The 13,449-nt window shown below is 37.8% G+C and overlaps 1 protein-coding gene across 5 annotated transcripts in view; it reads left to right on the top strand.

Moving 5' to 3' along the window:
- The window catches only part of GRID1 (glutamate ionotropic receptor delta type subunit 1), a 516,570-nt gene that overhangs the window by 57,584 nt on the left and 445,537 nt on the right, over positions 1-13,449 (top strand). The window lies entirely within an intron of this gene.

The following is a 13,449-nucleotide window of genomic DNA, read 5'->3' as shown; positions in this document are numbered from 1 at the left end:
GAAGGATAACAAATTGAACTAGTTAAGCTGCGCTTCCTTTCTTCCTCTTCATTACTGCAGCCCTCCACTGTAACTGGTTAGCATTCATTATTTATGCAAGAGATGGTTTTAGCCTTTTTTCCTCATATAGTGTTTCTGCTTTTTCCTCTCTGTGGCCTTGTTTTTCACTCCAGATACATGGTTAGGGTACAAAGAGCAGTTTTGCAAATGTCTGTCCAATGTTGTTCCCTTGTGCAAACTGTTCCTGCTCATTACTGATTGTATGCATCACACATTTGCAGTTTTGTGCTGGCCTTTTCTGTAAGTCAGACATAGTGACTTCCCAGGCTGGAGCAGAATTACCAGTTGAGGTATAACTTAGATGATGTGCAACTGAAAGTGTGGTGGGGGATAAAAAAGGAAAAGACAGGGCGAGATTAACCAATAAGGCTGTATTTTTTAGATCAATGGGATCTCAGAATCTTTCTATTTGAGAGGTGAGAGCCCTGTGACAGAAGCTAATTGGCTTTATCTTACTGCAGTAAAAGGTAACATTCCCTGTCCCTGTTAACTCAGGAGCTCAGGGGAGGCTGAGAGCCCAATGTGGCTATCTCAGCCAGCTCTGTCAGGGTGAGGCACAGCTACATGAGCACTGTGACCCTGCTGATGTGACAGGTAGAGCAGGACATGTGTCAGCTGCTTCTTCTCTGACACCTCCAGGTCAGTGTGGGGCCTCTGCTGCCTTGTGCTTCTCGCTTGTGCTTCCCACTAATACCCTGGCAGGGCAGTGGCAGTGGCAGTGAGTGGGGCACTCTGAGAGCAGCAGTGACAGCCACAGGGCTCTGAGGAACAGGCCATATGCTGTGCTGGGGGCTGCAGTCCCAGCTGCCTGCAGGGGCTGTGTCACTCACCCAGTGACAGCCACCCTGGAAGGGACTGCTGTACATTGTTCCAAAGTGTGAGAACACAGAGCTCAGGGAGAGCTGGGAGCATCCCCCGTGCTGCGTGGCCACTTGAAGGCAGGAGTTTGTTTGTAGGCAGAGCTCAGGTTAGGAAAAGAAGGAATTAGGAACATGTCAAGACAGTGATGACTGATGCCAGGAGAAATTGCCTGCTCCAGATGGCAACCTGGGAGCTTAGCAGAATGGAGAGGTGAAGCCTTCAGTTACATAAGGAAGGAAACGAGAGCATGAGGAGGAGGATAGTGAGACCTTTGTCTCAAGGAGGTGAGCAGAACAGAACCTGGTTACTCCTGGGTGCCCATGGCTGCTCTGTCTGTGTCCCAGGGATGAGCCCTGCACATCGCCCCACCTGTGTTGTAATGTATAATATACCTGGAGGACATGGGGTCTTGTCCCTTCCATCATCACCAGCTTTGCAGAGTGTGGATATTTGGTGTATTTTTCCTGCCTGCTATTACCCCTGCAATGTCAATATATAATTTTGTTTCTCTAACGACTCAGCTGTGTGTGACACAGTTTTATATCTTCTCTGCCTTCTGTCATCATCCAGCTACAAGGAATCTATATTCTTTTCCTATTTTTTTTTCTTTGCATTCTTTCATGAAAACAAATTGATCTTAGCAGATTTGCAAAATTATATACTGCACATATTTAGCTTTTCTGTCTTTAGTATCACCAGCCAATAAAATGGGCTAGTGACAATATTCTCTAGTAGTCATACTACTGTTAGAAGTGTGATTGATTTCATTATTACATTTGTAATTTTAGATCACAACATTTGTCACATCACTGAGGAAGCTACTTACCTGTTCATGGGTTATAGTAACATTAATAATAACTGCTGTGCTTTGCATTAGGCTGAAGAGAAAAGGTTCTTTCTATTCTTCTGCCATGGCCAGATAGCTTCTGACCCACTGGCTTGTCACACTAGCTTAGTTTTCATCATGTGCAGTAGCACTGCATTTTCCTGTTTTATGGGGTACTCAAAAATGGGTATTCTAAGGGTGTGAGAAATTAATTTTTATTGTGAATACTGTAGTCTGAGAGATACAATAAGCATTTAACTTCCTGTTATGCTTTTGGCAGGTAAATCTGTTGCTGTTATTAAGGTGTTTTTCTAAGTGGTTTTGTCCAACTGAAGAAATGGTAATTTCATACCATTTTGTATTTAAAAATTGATAAAATAAGTCATGTAAAATGTAAAAGAGTAAAATGTAAAGTTTGAGCTACACTGAAAGGAAAATCAAGTGCCTTGTTTTTTAGTTTCATTTTACCAACAACAAAATTTTTATGTTCTTTTAAAATACAGAACTCTTGGCATGAAAAAACTACACAAACAGGCATTTATTAACTCAGCATAGGGTTGGCTTTGCTCTTTTGTCTTTGATTTCTGAAACTGTTGGCTGTCAGTTTTTCTTATCCTAGGACATTTTTCTGTTTAACAGGAGTGAATGTTTTTGTTGTCTCAGAATCAGAAACTTGTGTATGCTGGATTAGTACCACCAACAGAATGAATGTGTTTAAGACATGGAACTTTAAATTTCTTTGGAGAGAGAGACAGAGCTCCAGCATGTTTTATAGTATATTGCAAGTTGATAGTAAAGCAGTAGCAGAAGACCTGTAGCCAGGAATGGCGTATGGCACAGTGACTCAAGTTGACTCAAATCTGGCTTAGCTCTTGCCAGAATCTTAGGTAATTCCTCTCTGTAGATAGGTGAGAGCAGTATTTACAGAGGCAGAGGAATGACATCTGTTTTAGAGATGCTGGAATAAATATGCCACAGAGGATTAAAACAGTCTTTGCCCAAGGTCATGAAATAATTTAGTGAAACAAGTTATGTGTAAATATGATATCTACTACTCATGTGTTGAAATGTGACAAACCATTCCCTATTTTCTTACATTCATTATTATTAGGCCTTTCTCCTGTCACTTCAAATTCTTTCTCTATTTTTGCACTTTTTTCCTTTAGGCAATTTCTCTTACAACAATTTTATGTCCACTTTTTTCCATATACGTTTGTTGCCATGGTGTCAACAAACATCAAAAATACAGATAAATAGAGCTAATTCAGAAAAGCACAAAAAGAAAACCTAATACTTTTTAAATTCTAGGAGTTCAGTTAAGATTAATTTTGAAAATAAAAAAGTATTAATACTCTTTAAGAAAATTAATATACTTACCAGAATTATTTGCTGTCACTTAAAAGCATGTATAATAAACTGTCAGTAAAATTATTAAAATTAACCTTCCCATTTAGACACTAGAAACTGGTTGTTTGATAAAGACTTTGGATTTTAAGAGCTTGACAGTCTCAGATGAAAAATTACTGACAAATTTGAAGAACATAAGCTGTGTTTCTCCTTGCGCCTTCCTTGAGGCTGTGCCCATTCACAGCAAAAGTGCCAAAGCAGGGGAGGGAGAGGCCTGTCCTTCAGGGGAATAAAGGTTGTTGGACCTTTGGTGTGGAACAGATAGTAAAAGGTTCCTGTCAAGGGGGACTCTGTTCCTGCTCTTTCTATTTTCACTTTCTTTAATAAATCATTATCTTTGAGAGCCTGAGAGAAATAAATTTCTTTTCTTTTGTACCCTTTTATGCAGAGTTTTGTTGTATTACTTTTTCCTTCATTATGCTCTCTGCATCGCCAATCCTATTTTTGTTCTGTGACTTGTCTACCTGCATTTTTTTTTGTTGTTTACTGGGTATTTTTGGGAAATCTGTTGAAGGCATTGCATTTGTCCTTGTACTGGGATAGTTTTCTGGGACAAGAACACTGTTTGCATATGACATACAATTTTTTCTTGGCAGCATCTTTTGATGATGTGGCCATCCAGAGATTGTGTTGACTTCTCTGCTTTACAAAGGCTGTAGTTTGTTTTATTTCAAGCTAGATTTACAATGTAGAAGATAAGTTTTTTGTTAATTCACTGTCTGATGTGTCCTTAGTTCTGGAGATTTTTTGATTTGTTTAGGGTTTTTGTGCATTTTTTTGTTTGCTTTATTTATTTTTATTCAAGAGTGTGGTAGTCAAGTGTTATTTTTGTAATTAAATGCTAAAGATTTATTTTTTTAGTTTTGATGTTAGTTTTTTCCTTTTTTTATCCATGTGGAAGAAATATTTCAGACAACAATATTCATTTATTTAAAGATCGGTCTGCAAATTAGATGAGTAATTCTCTTGGGTATGATCTTAAAATTTAATTTAATGTATTTGTACTTAAAACAACATAAAAATGGAGTTTTCAATTTCTACTGCATGCCTGGACTGTATTTTGGCATATCTCAAATGTCTGTAGATGAGATGATCCTTGTTATACCTTCAGCACTGAGATTACTAAGTTTGGGATTTTTTTTCTTGGTTTGTTTTTGTGAACTTGCTCAGAGGCTCTTTGGAAAATACGCAGCCGGGGCCAGCGTCTTAATGTTCTGTGTGTTTTTGCTCTGCAGTAATTAATTCCAAATTTATGTAACAAGTTGCTCTAGAGCTACCTAATACTGCCAGGGAAGGCACTTCAGGTGATCTGCCTATGAGACTGGGTGTTCATGAACAGGTCAGAACACTCCTGATACTCTGAGCAGAGCTCCATTTACCAGTGTTTTCCTTTGGAGATTTACCAGGTGACAAAAATTGCTTGCAAGGAAGTGGATGTTACTGAAAGGTAGCAATTAGTAGTGAGTCCTTCAAGCAACTACAACATGATGTCTGCATGGGGCTGGTTTCCCCTTTGTGCACAGATTAACTCACATTTCCATTAATGAGAATTACCTGCAGGTGTCAAGGGGAGGACAAACCCCTCTGTAAACCCTGGAATGAGCCTTCTTTTTTCTACACTGGAGTGGAAAGATTTACTCTCTGTTTTACTGGGGACTCTTGCACCAAACTGCAATTCCACGTTGGCAATACATAAGTCAGTTTTATAGCAGAATATCACATGTGCTGATAGAGGTTTAGGCATCTTCTTGCCATTAAATTCCTGGTGAAATATAAGGGAGCAGGCTGTCTCCCAGATCCTGGAAATAGGTGATCACTTCTCTTTGCAACTCTCCTTCGTATCCCTTCGGTCAGAGTTGTGGTGGCTCATTGCAGTCATTGCCTCCTGTCTCATCCTTGTACCACTGCTATGCTGAAGTGTCAGCATCCACAACAGCTCTGCTTTCTATTGGAACAGCTGTGTGACACTGACAAAATCATGGCATTGTGCTCTAAACCCATATAATCATCTGGAAAGTTGGGAGGTTTGACACAAACTCAAAAATTGTAATCCTTTTCCAGCAAAATACACTTTTTCCTTATGCACTTCAGGAAGAGTTCCAGTGATGCTAAAAAGAGTTCCAGAGGTGCTAAAACACCTGTGAGCTTTTAGGTGATAGTGAGAATACAGCAAGACAAGCAAGGATTTAGTGCTACTAAATTTGCTGGCTTCTTGTGACACTGAATGGCCTCTCACAGCTTAATAACCACAAAGCAGCAACAGGAGTCTGCAGTTTGGCAAGGGATGCCTCTCTGTCATGGTAATTTTTTTTTGAAAGTAGATGAGGAGAGAAAATGTAGTGGAGAAAATATATTTTGGTTTTATTTGCTAATAGAGCCAAGTGGATGGCAACCAAATGATGTTGATCTCTGGGTTGCAGCTCCAGTGGGTAGAAATAATGTGTGGGAGGTGAACTTATGGCCACAGATATCAGCCAAAAGGCCTGCTTGCTGCTTTATTGGTTAGAAGGACATTTCAATAGTACTGCTGCATTACAGCTGGGTAAGTTGCATTCTGGTGTGCTGATTTTGGTGAACCCAAAGAACATATTTATGCTCTGAAAAGTAATTTAATATTTATGACAGATGCAAGGGTTGTGTAGTAGTTTACTTTATGGTCCTTTAGAGAAGACTTCTTTTCAGAGATGTTTATTCCTTCTATCTTCTCTTAAGTTTCTTTGTAGCTAGAAGTTCTCAAAGATGTGTGCAGGACACAAAACCTCAGACATCAGAGTAGAGTATTGAATAAACATGTCTATAAATACTGATTTGAGAAGTATTTGTAGTGAAGCCAAAACATTTATTTCTTTTATTTCCTTGTGCACTTGAAATTCTGCTTGGCATTAATTGTCTCCAAAAAGAATAAAAATTTATTTTTAATGAAATACCTGAAGAGCTAAACAGTAGCAAGGATAGTCCACCTCTTTTCCCCTTCTCAGCTGCTTGCCTTTGGCTTAAATTACAGGGATTAGTTTAACACTGTACTTAAAGCAGTATTTGAAGAGAACATAAGAGTCCTGTAAAAAATTGTGAAATATGCTTTCAGTTTTCTCTCTCCATACCACTCCTGCCACGTTGAGTAGCCTTATGCTTTGAACTGTGCCATTGGAAAAATGTAACAAAGACATTTTGTGCCATGATATACTGCCTGTCTTTGCAGCTAATGTGAAAGCTCTCCATGGCGTGACATGAAAATTTTTATGTTGACTGATTGCTCTTTTGAAGTATTGTGTACTTCTGTAACCTGGAAAATAATGATGTGGGGTTGACAGCTGTGAAGACAGGCGGGACTGCTTGTGTTGCTCACTCATGAGGGATGCATTACTAGAAGCCGGTTTTGGTAGAATTGTGTTGTGTGGTGTCTGCCACAACTGCAGGATCACTGTTTCTCAAAAAAATGAGATGTTTAGTTTCCAGCAAATCAATAAATGGTCAGGCAAATGTAGCAGGAGATGTGTCCCTGACAGACCATTGGTATTCAGGTAATAGTTTCTGGCTGTCTTGCTCTCTATCTTGGTCATTATGCAGAGCAGCTTTGCCCAGTGTTGCTGTGCTGGGCCAGTTCTGCTCTGGGATGGGAGCCCTTCAGGAGCAACCTTTGTGCTGGAGAGGAGTCTGATGATTGTGCAGCATTACCTGGACTTGTGTTGTTCCAGTTCTGCAATGCCTGTCTGGAGGTGCTCTTTTATGGGTAGTAAAAAAAGTTAGGACAGTTACTTTACAGTATTAAAAATCTCATAGCACAGAGTGAGAACTCCAGTGGTTGCCACTTACTTTTAGTGCAGTTTCCCCATTTGCAAGGCAATTCCACTGTCTTGCAGCATTTTCATTCTAAGGAAAGAGTTAGAATACAATTATCCAAGGGGGTTTTTTAATGGTTATGATAGGTGTCCTCATTTCCTGTCCTAAAATTGCAGTAATTAAATAGCTTATCCTCATCTCAGAACTGGCTGAAAATCAGAGGGTGGGGATGTGCTTGCCAGTCTTTACATGTCAGCATGTGACAGCACTTTGAGGTGCCAGTGACCTTGGGCTGTCCACAGTTAAGTATAGACACTGCCTAATTCTTCTGCTGTAAAGCAGAACCTTATATTCAGCTAACAAAACTGAACCTATTAAATACTCTGCTGTTACAATTTTCTCACTGGCCTGAGAGGCAAGAAGAGTTTTTAAGGTTACAAAACTACTGCTCAGTTATTTTGCAACATCAGTTCCTGCACAGGTGGTTGTACTTCAGTGTTACTTCTTTCTAAAAATGCACAGAGAAAGGAAAAGTAGAATAAAGTGATTGTTCTGTCAAGGCTAACAATCTTCATTAAAATCTAATGTTTTTAGTGGCTATTTCCCATTTTTTAAAAAACTCCTAGAAATTGGATTATCAACAATATGTTATTCAAGTTTTTCATTAATGCCATTAGCTTGACTATTTCTTCATCTTTTGACTGACTAGTGCTATTTTTCAGTGGAATTCCATATAGTTTGCAGAAACTCCAGTTCCCTGCATTGCCTTGAAACCACTGTTTTTAGGATGATCAGTCAAGTTTCTTTATTTGGTCTGATTAATGTGTGGTTTGATGGTGAGAGTTTGGAATTCGTTTGTTCTCATGTAGATTAGTTTATTCTGAATGAAGAAACCACGCAGTCAAACTTGAGACAATGTAATATAAGATGCAATCCATGTTATGGTAATCCCAACCAAACTAATTTATTGAAACATTAATCTGATTCCTTTTGTCACACTTGACCCTCCTCGATAGGGTTAATATGCAGAAAGTCCCAGAGAAAAAGATCTTAGTAAAGCAATAGAAGCAGATGAGTTTGCAGTGTGAAAGGAACTATGAGAATGTAAAATGCTGAACAAACTCCTTGATTTCAAAGATATTGAAGACCACCACTCTCAGTAGTTGAAAAGTTCTAGTGCTGACTTGAAAACACACTTGATTTTAAGTAAAGGACATATACTTTATCTACTAAAAAAATGAATCAACAAAATATTAGTGCAAAAATAATTGCTCTTCGATGTCTTTGTTGTTGCATAGTTAGCACTGTTGAGAAATCCTCCCCAGTTCTTCAGCTGTTCTGCTATTCATCCCTTTTAGCTTCCCTCCTGGAGATGAAGTGGGTAATTTCTGCAGTTTCATGTAGGTCATCTGTTGCAGTAGAGAGATGAAACAGTTTTTGGAAGTTACAGAAAATTGAGTAAACAAGCGCAACCCTTTTCTAAGGTGTATTCCTACTTAAGAATTAGCAATCCTGGTGATCCTGTGGTTTTTGTTCAAAGCCTCCTGGAAGTACAGAGGTGGTGAGGATAATCAGGGGTTTGCACTTCCAACTCCTCATTTTGGTGCATGGATGCTCCGAGTCCACCATCTCTTTTGTTGTCACCATGTCTTTGTAAAACCAAAACAATAGAGAAATAATATACAGGACTTTTCACAGGGACTTTCAGGGAAAGTTCCTATTCCAGTTTATTGCTTCTTCAGTTAATAAAAGTTGAAAAATGAGGTTTGTTTTGGAGAATGGTTAAATAGATGTTTTATTTGAACATGAAGTCCCTCCTTTAAATTCAAATAAAAATGGAATTTCAGTCTTGATCAAGTTTGGAACATCCAATAGTTTTTAACATATTATTCTACTTTCTAAATATAGAACTCTGATAATAAATTTTGGTCAGATAGATGCTCATGCTCTGCAGAGATCCTCTTACAATGCAAGGCTGTACAGATGCTTGATTAACATTTAGCATCCTTTCTGTTAAGTGTGGGTTTGTTTTTTTCAGTAATTGAGGGTTTTATAATCATGTCTGCAGCTCTCTGTGTTTATCAGGCTCTCAAATTCCTTCTCAGATCCATTGCTGCTCTCTGCCATCCTCTTCCAGCTCTGGGCTCTTTCCTGACCCCTCTCTGCCTTTCTCAGTGTGCTGCAGTCCAAAGCACATAGCTGTACCTATTTCCTCAAGTGTGCAGCTCCCTCTGTCCGGGACAATCCCAGCTGAGGTGGCTGTCCTGTGCCATCTGGATAATTCTTCTCAATAATAATACGGCATCTTGGCTCCAGAGATATTTTCTACACCTGGAAGATATGATAAGTGAATATACAACCTTATCTCCTAGTGCAAGAACCTGAAGTGTTAAGATATATTTACTGTTTTGTGGCCACCTGTAAATTATTTCTGTTCATTTAGGTATAATTAATGTACTTTTGACCTATTAGGGCATCCATAGCTGCAGAGCTAATTAACTAGGAAATTATTTTTGTATGCATACAGGTGCACTCATTTAAATGTCACTGATTTAATTTAATAACACGCTGTGAGTTTGGACACGCTGCCAATTTGATGGAGTTGTTTGTTTCTTCTTTAATTTATTCTTAGTAAGTTTCTTTGTCTTTTTTTTTTTTTTTTTTAGTCTCTGAAGAGTTTGGATGATAATTTTCTTTATGAATAAAGTGACGCTTTGTTTTAGTTTTGTTTTTTTTTTGTTTGTTTTTAGTTAGTGATTAGATGTTTAAAATTAGTAGCTATTGTTTGGGAAAAATAAGTTTAGGAAAAAATTAGTTTCAATATTTGGACACGAAGAGAAAGAGAACTGCATCTTTCTTAGGATCAGCACTTAACAGAGAAAATGTTTGCTTTTCAGAATTCTTAATAAAGAGTGAATAGGTACTGGTGAGTTAATATTTATTAGAAGCATCTATTTAATTACTTATATATGGAAGGAATATTTTTTTCCTATTTTTTGAGAAGGAGACATCAGTTGTACTGATGGGAAAATGACATTGCAGCATGTTATATATGTAGACATGTCACCTAGAACCTGGTCTCGAGGCCAAGTATTCCCTGCCAGTCTTTCCCTGTCCCAGTACAGTTCCCCAAGTCAGGCATAGTCAGAAAAATTGCCTGACAAGCTGTGTAAAATAATGATGAGTAGAATGAATCCCACTGGATGTGCTGCAGGGCTCAAGGACCCGGAGGCTGTGTTTCATTCGTGTCTTAAAAGAAATCAAACCTCACTCAGGAAGGAAAGAAAAATGATGTTTTATGTGCATAAGAATAGATATTAAAAAAATATCAACCATCTCTGAGCTAAAATTTTAAGTCAAAAGTATAGCCAGTGTGCTTCATGTTTACATATTGTTATTTATCAGTATTGTTGGTAGCTTTCTTAGAAGTCAGTTCTGGAGGGTTTAGGGCTTTTAAATTGTTCAGAGGATTAATGCAATGCTCTTAACATCTGAACTAAACACAGTTCAGCTAAGCCAGTAATTTGTACAGAAAGATAAAGTGCTTTTCCTTCCAATCAAATTGCACTGAGCTGAATTTCCAGTTGTCTTTCTTAGCAAAGGATTTTTTTGCCTCCTCTCTTCACAAGAGAGCGCAATCTCTGTTTGAGCATGATCTTTGCTGTCTTAAATTTCAAAGCTTACACACTGTAAGACCTATCAGCCAGTGCAATTCATATGAGGGAACAGTCTTTGACATTATCAGGGAAGAAAATCTAGGATGTGGAGGAAAGAAAGTCTTGCCAAAGACCTTTCTCACATTGACAGAAAATGGAGCTTTTTCAAAAAACACTTTTACAATGCTGTACAAGAATCAAAGCACCTTTTTTCCCATCTTGAGAGGTATTTAAAGTGCAAATCAGCATAAAACATGTTCAGTCTTGTAGTTCAAATATGCTGTTTTTACAATGTTGTCCTGAAAGAAGTCTCTCAGTTTTTCAGTATCTGCTTGGTCAAATCTGTATCTGAAGAATCTACTGAAAACAGGCAGGAGTTATTCAGCTAAGGCACCAATCTTGTCTCTTGTACAGAGCCTGGGTGCCCAAGAGGTGCTAATGCAACTTAAAAGGGCCTGGCAGGAGGAAGGCTCCAAGTGGAAATTCCTGCCTTGCTCTGGACTGCCAATGACATTTCAGCTCCTTCCTCAGTATTAACACAGGGCTCAAACATCTGAACAGCACCAACTCTCATCATTCTCACCAGAAGGGAGCAGCCACCTGATGAAGTCACCAACCCAAAACTATCCCCAGATGGATGGTTTATTCCTAATTCCATTGACATTTTCTACTATCATAGTGCTTGTCAAGCTCAGAGCTGCTTTGTTTCTTCCCAGTAATCCTTAGACTCTCTCTAAGGTTTTTTTAATCCAGTCATATCAAATCTTAAGTGACAAGATCGAAAGCAAGTTCTTTTATAATACCAATGCTTTTCTCCCTAGTGCTCATTTCTTGGCATATTTTGAATTTTTTTCATCAATGTCTTTCATTAATTTTTAACAGAAATAAGAAAAGTTCCCCTCGCTAAGAAGGTATTTATGTAAATGTGTAACTAAGATCAGAGTCAGGATTCTTCCTGAACAAGACCTTTTACTAAAAAGCAGAACTGTAGGAGAAAATTTGTTGAATTATGGCTGTCAAATTAGGCATATTTTTTGTTCTTTTTATCCTAGCACATATGAGATACTGCATGATCCTACTTTATGACCACCTGCTAGTCATCAATTTCAGTCTCATTGTAATCTCAGCTGAAACTTTTTATTGGTACTTGTTCTATTCTTTTAACTATAATGACAATACAGGTTACCTTTATTTCACATTCTGAACATTTACTCAACATTTTTCCTGCTTTTAAAACTTATATAATATTTTTGTCATTACTTAGACTACTAACAGGAGTCCAAAAATAATGAATTTTCTTTTATACATGCTGTAAACCCCTTAAGATATAGCCATTCAATTTATAAACATTAATACTTTCAAAGAACTTCTTAGAAGCTGTTCATCAATGACTATTGCTAGACTGTTTGTAATAAAGCTAAATTGTCATTTTTTCATTATCTCAGGAATGTGGAAGGTTATAAAATTATATGTGTAGATACTAACTGTGAATTTTCACATAGTTTAGTATTATAAAGTTCTGATGAACTTAAGGAATGAAAAATGAGTTTGCAGAACATTTTACTAAATTATTTCATAGCTTATGATTTCTATAATTCAATATTCATAGTAATTGTAAATACTATCCATAAAACTTTTCTTTCTCACTTTTTTTGCATTTTAGATTTATACATACCATGTTTATGTTAGAAATATCTCAATTAATTTAATACATGAAAGCCTTGTGTTGCTGAGCTCTGGAGGTGGGATTATATATTTGCACATACCTCTGTTGGGTTATTCAAGGCTTTAGAGGAGGTGTCTCAGCTCTTATTGATGGAAACAGTCTCCCAGGAAAACAAAGTGAAATCTACCTTCACATGAGTAATATGTGAAAGCTCAAAATCAACTCTTGTTACACTTAAACATATGTTGCCCTATCAAAAATGCTCACTGCTGAGTTTTTGGACAACTCTAAGGCAATTCTCATCTGATGTTCTCTGGAGTCCTCAGAATTCCTTTACCCTTTTCAGACTGGCTAAGGCGTCCCTCCATATGTGAAATGCTATTTAAGATTTCATGTTCTCACTGATTCCTTCTGGTTAATGAATTACTGACAGGTGTCTGTATTGATTATTTAAACCTGTTAGCAGTCTGCAATATGACTGACCATTCAGGAATATTTGGGATATTTTTAGGACCTCATAAATATTTGGGCTCATTCTTGAGTAGCTCCATCTCTTTTTTCTTTCATCAAGGAAGAATTCCTAAGTGTGGTGCTAAACAGATGTATTACTGATGGGGAGCTTTGTGGTCTCAAGTTCCACAGGCATATGCCATCACTGTTCTTGCTCAGATCCATTTGTGTTTGCCATCACCAGAGACATCCATAGAATATTTTGGGGAGCACTGACATAAGGAAGTAGATTATGTGCTCTTCCTCACTCTCTCCATGCCATGAGACCTGAAACAGACTGTTTGTCATCCAGTGTGCACTACAATGTTTGCCTAATCACAGAGTTTTACACAGAAGAAATAATTGTGATTGGTGCTATGTGCTTTGAAACTTTAAAGGGTTTGAAATGAAACTTTGTTCTATAGTGATAGTTCTAAGGCAGTGGGCTCTGGCATATTCTTTATGTAAGAAAATGTGTTCAGAGGTAAACTGTATAAATAGCTTTTTAAAATGAGGCATTGCATGACCAAAATATTTTCTCTAAACTTTGTGTTGGTGACTTCAGTATTTGAAAGCAAAGGTCTTTCTCCCTATACCTGTCCTTTGCTGATGGTTATCCTTAACCAATTACAGTGGAACAGTATTTTTTCCTTTATGTCAGGAATTCAGTACCACAGGAGTGTAATTGAGCTGTTTCAAAAGAA

Source organism: Lonchura striata, chromosome 6 (genome assembly GCF_050655825.1).
Source record: "Lonchura striata isolate lonStrDom1 chromosome 6, ASM5065582v1, whole genome shotgun sequence".
Taxonomy (NCBI): domain Eukaryota; kingdom Metazoa; phylum Chordata; class Aves; order Passeriformes; family Estrildidae; genus Lonchura; species Lonchura striata.
This window is presented reverse-complemented; position numbering and strand designations above follow the sequence as displayed.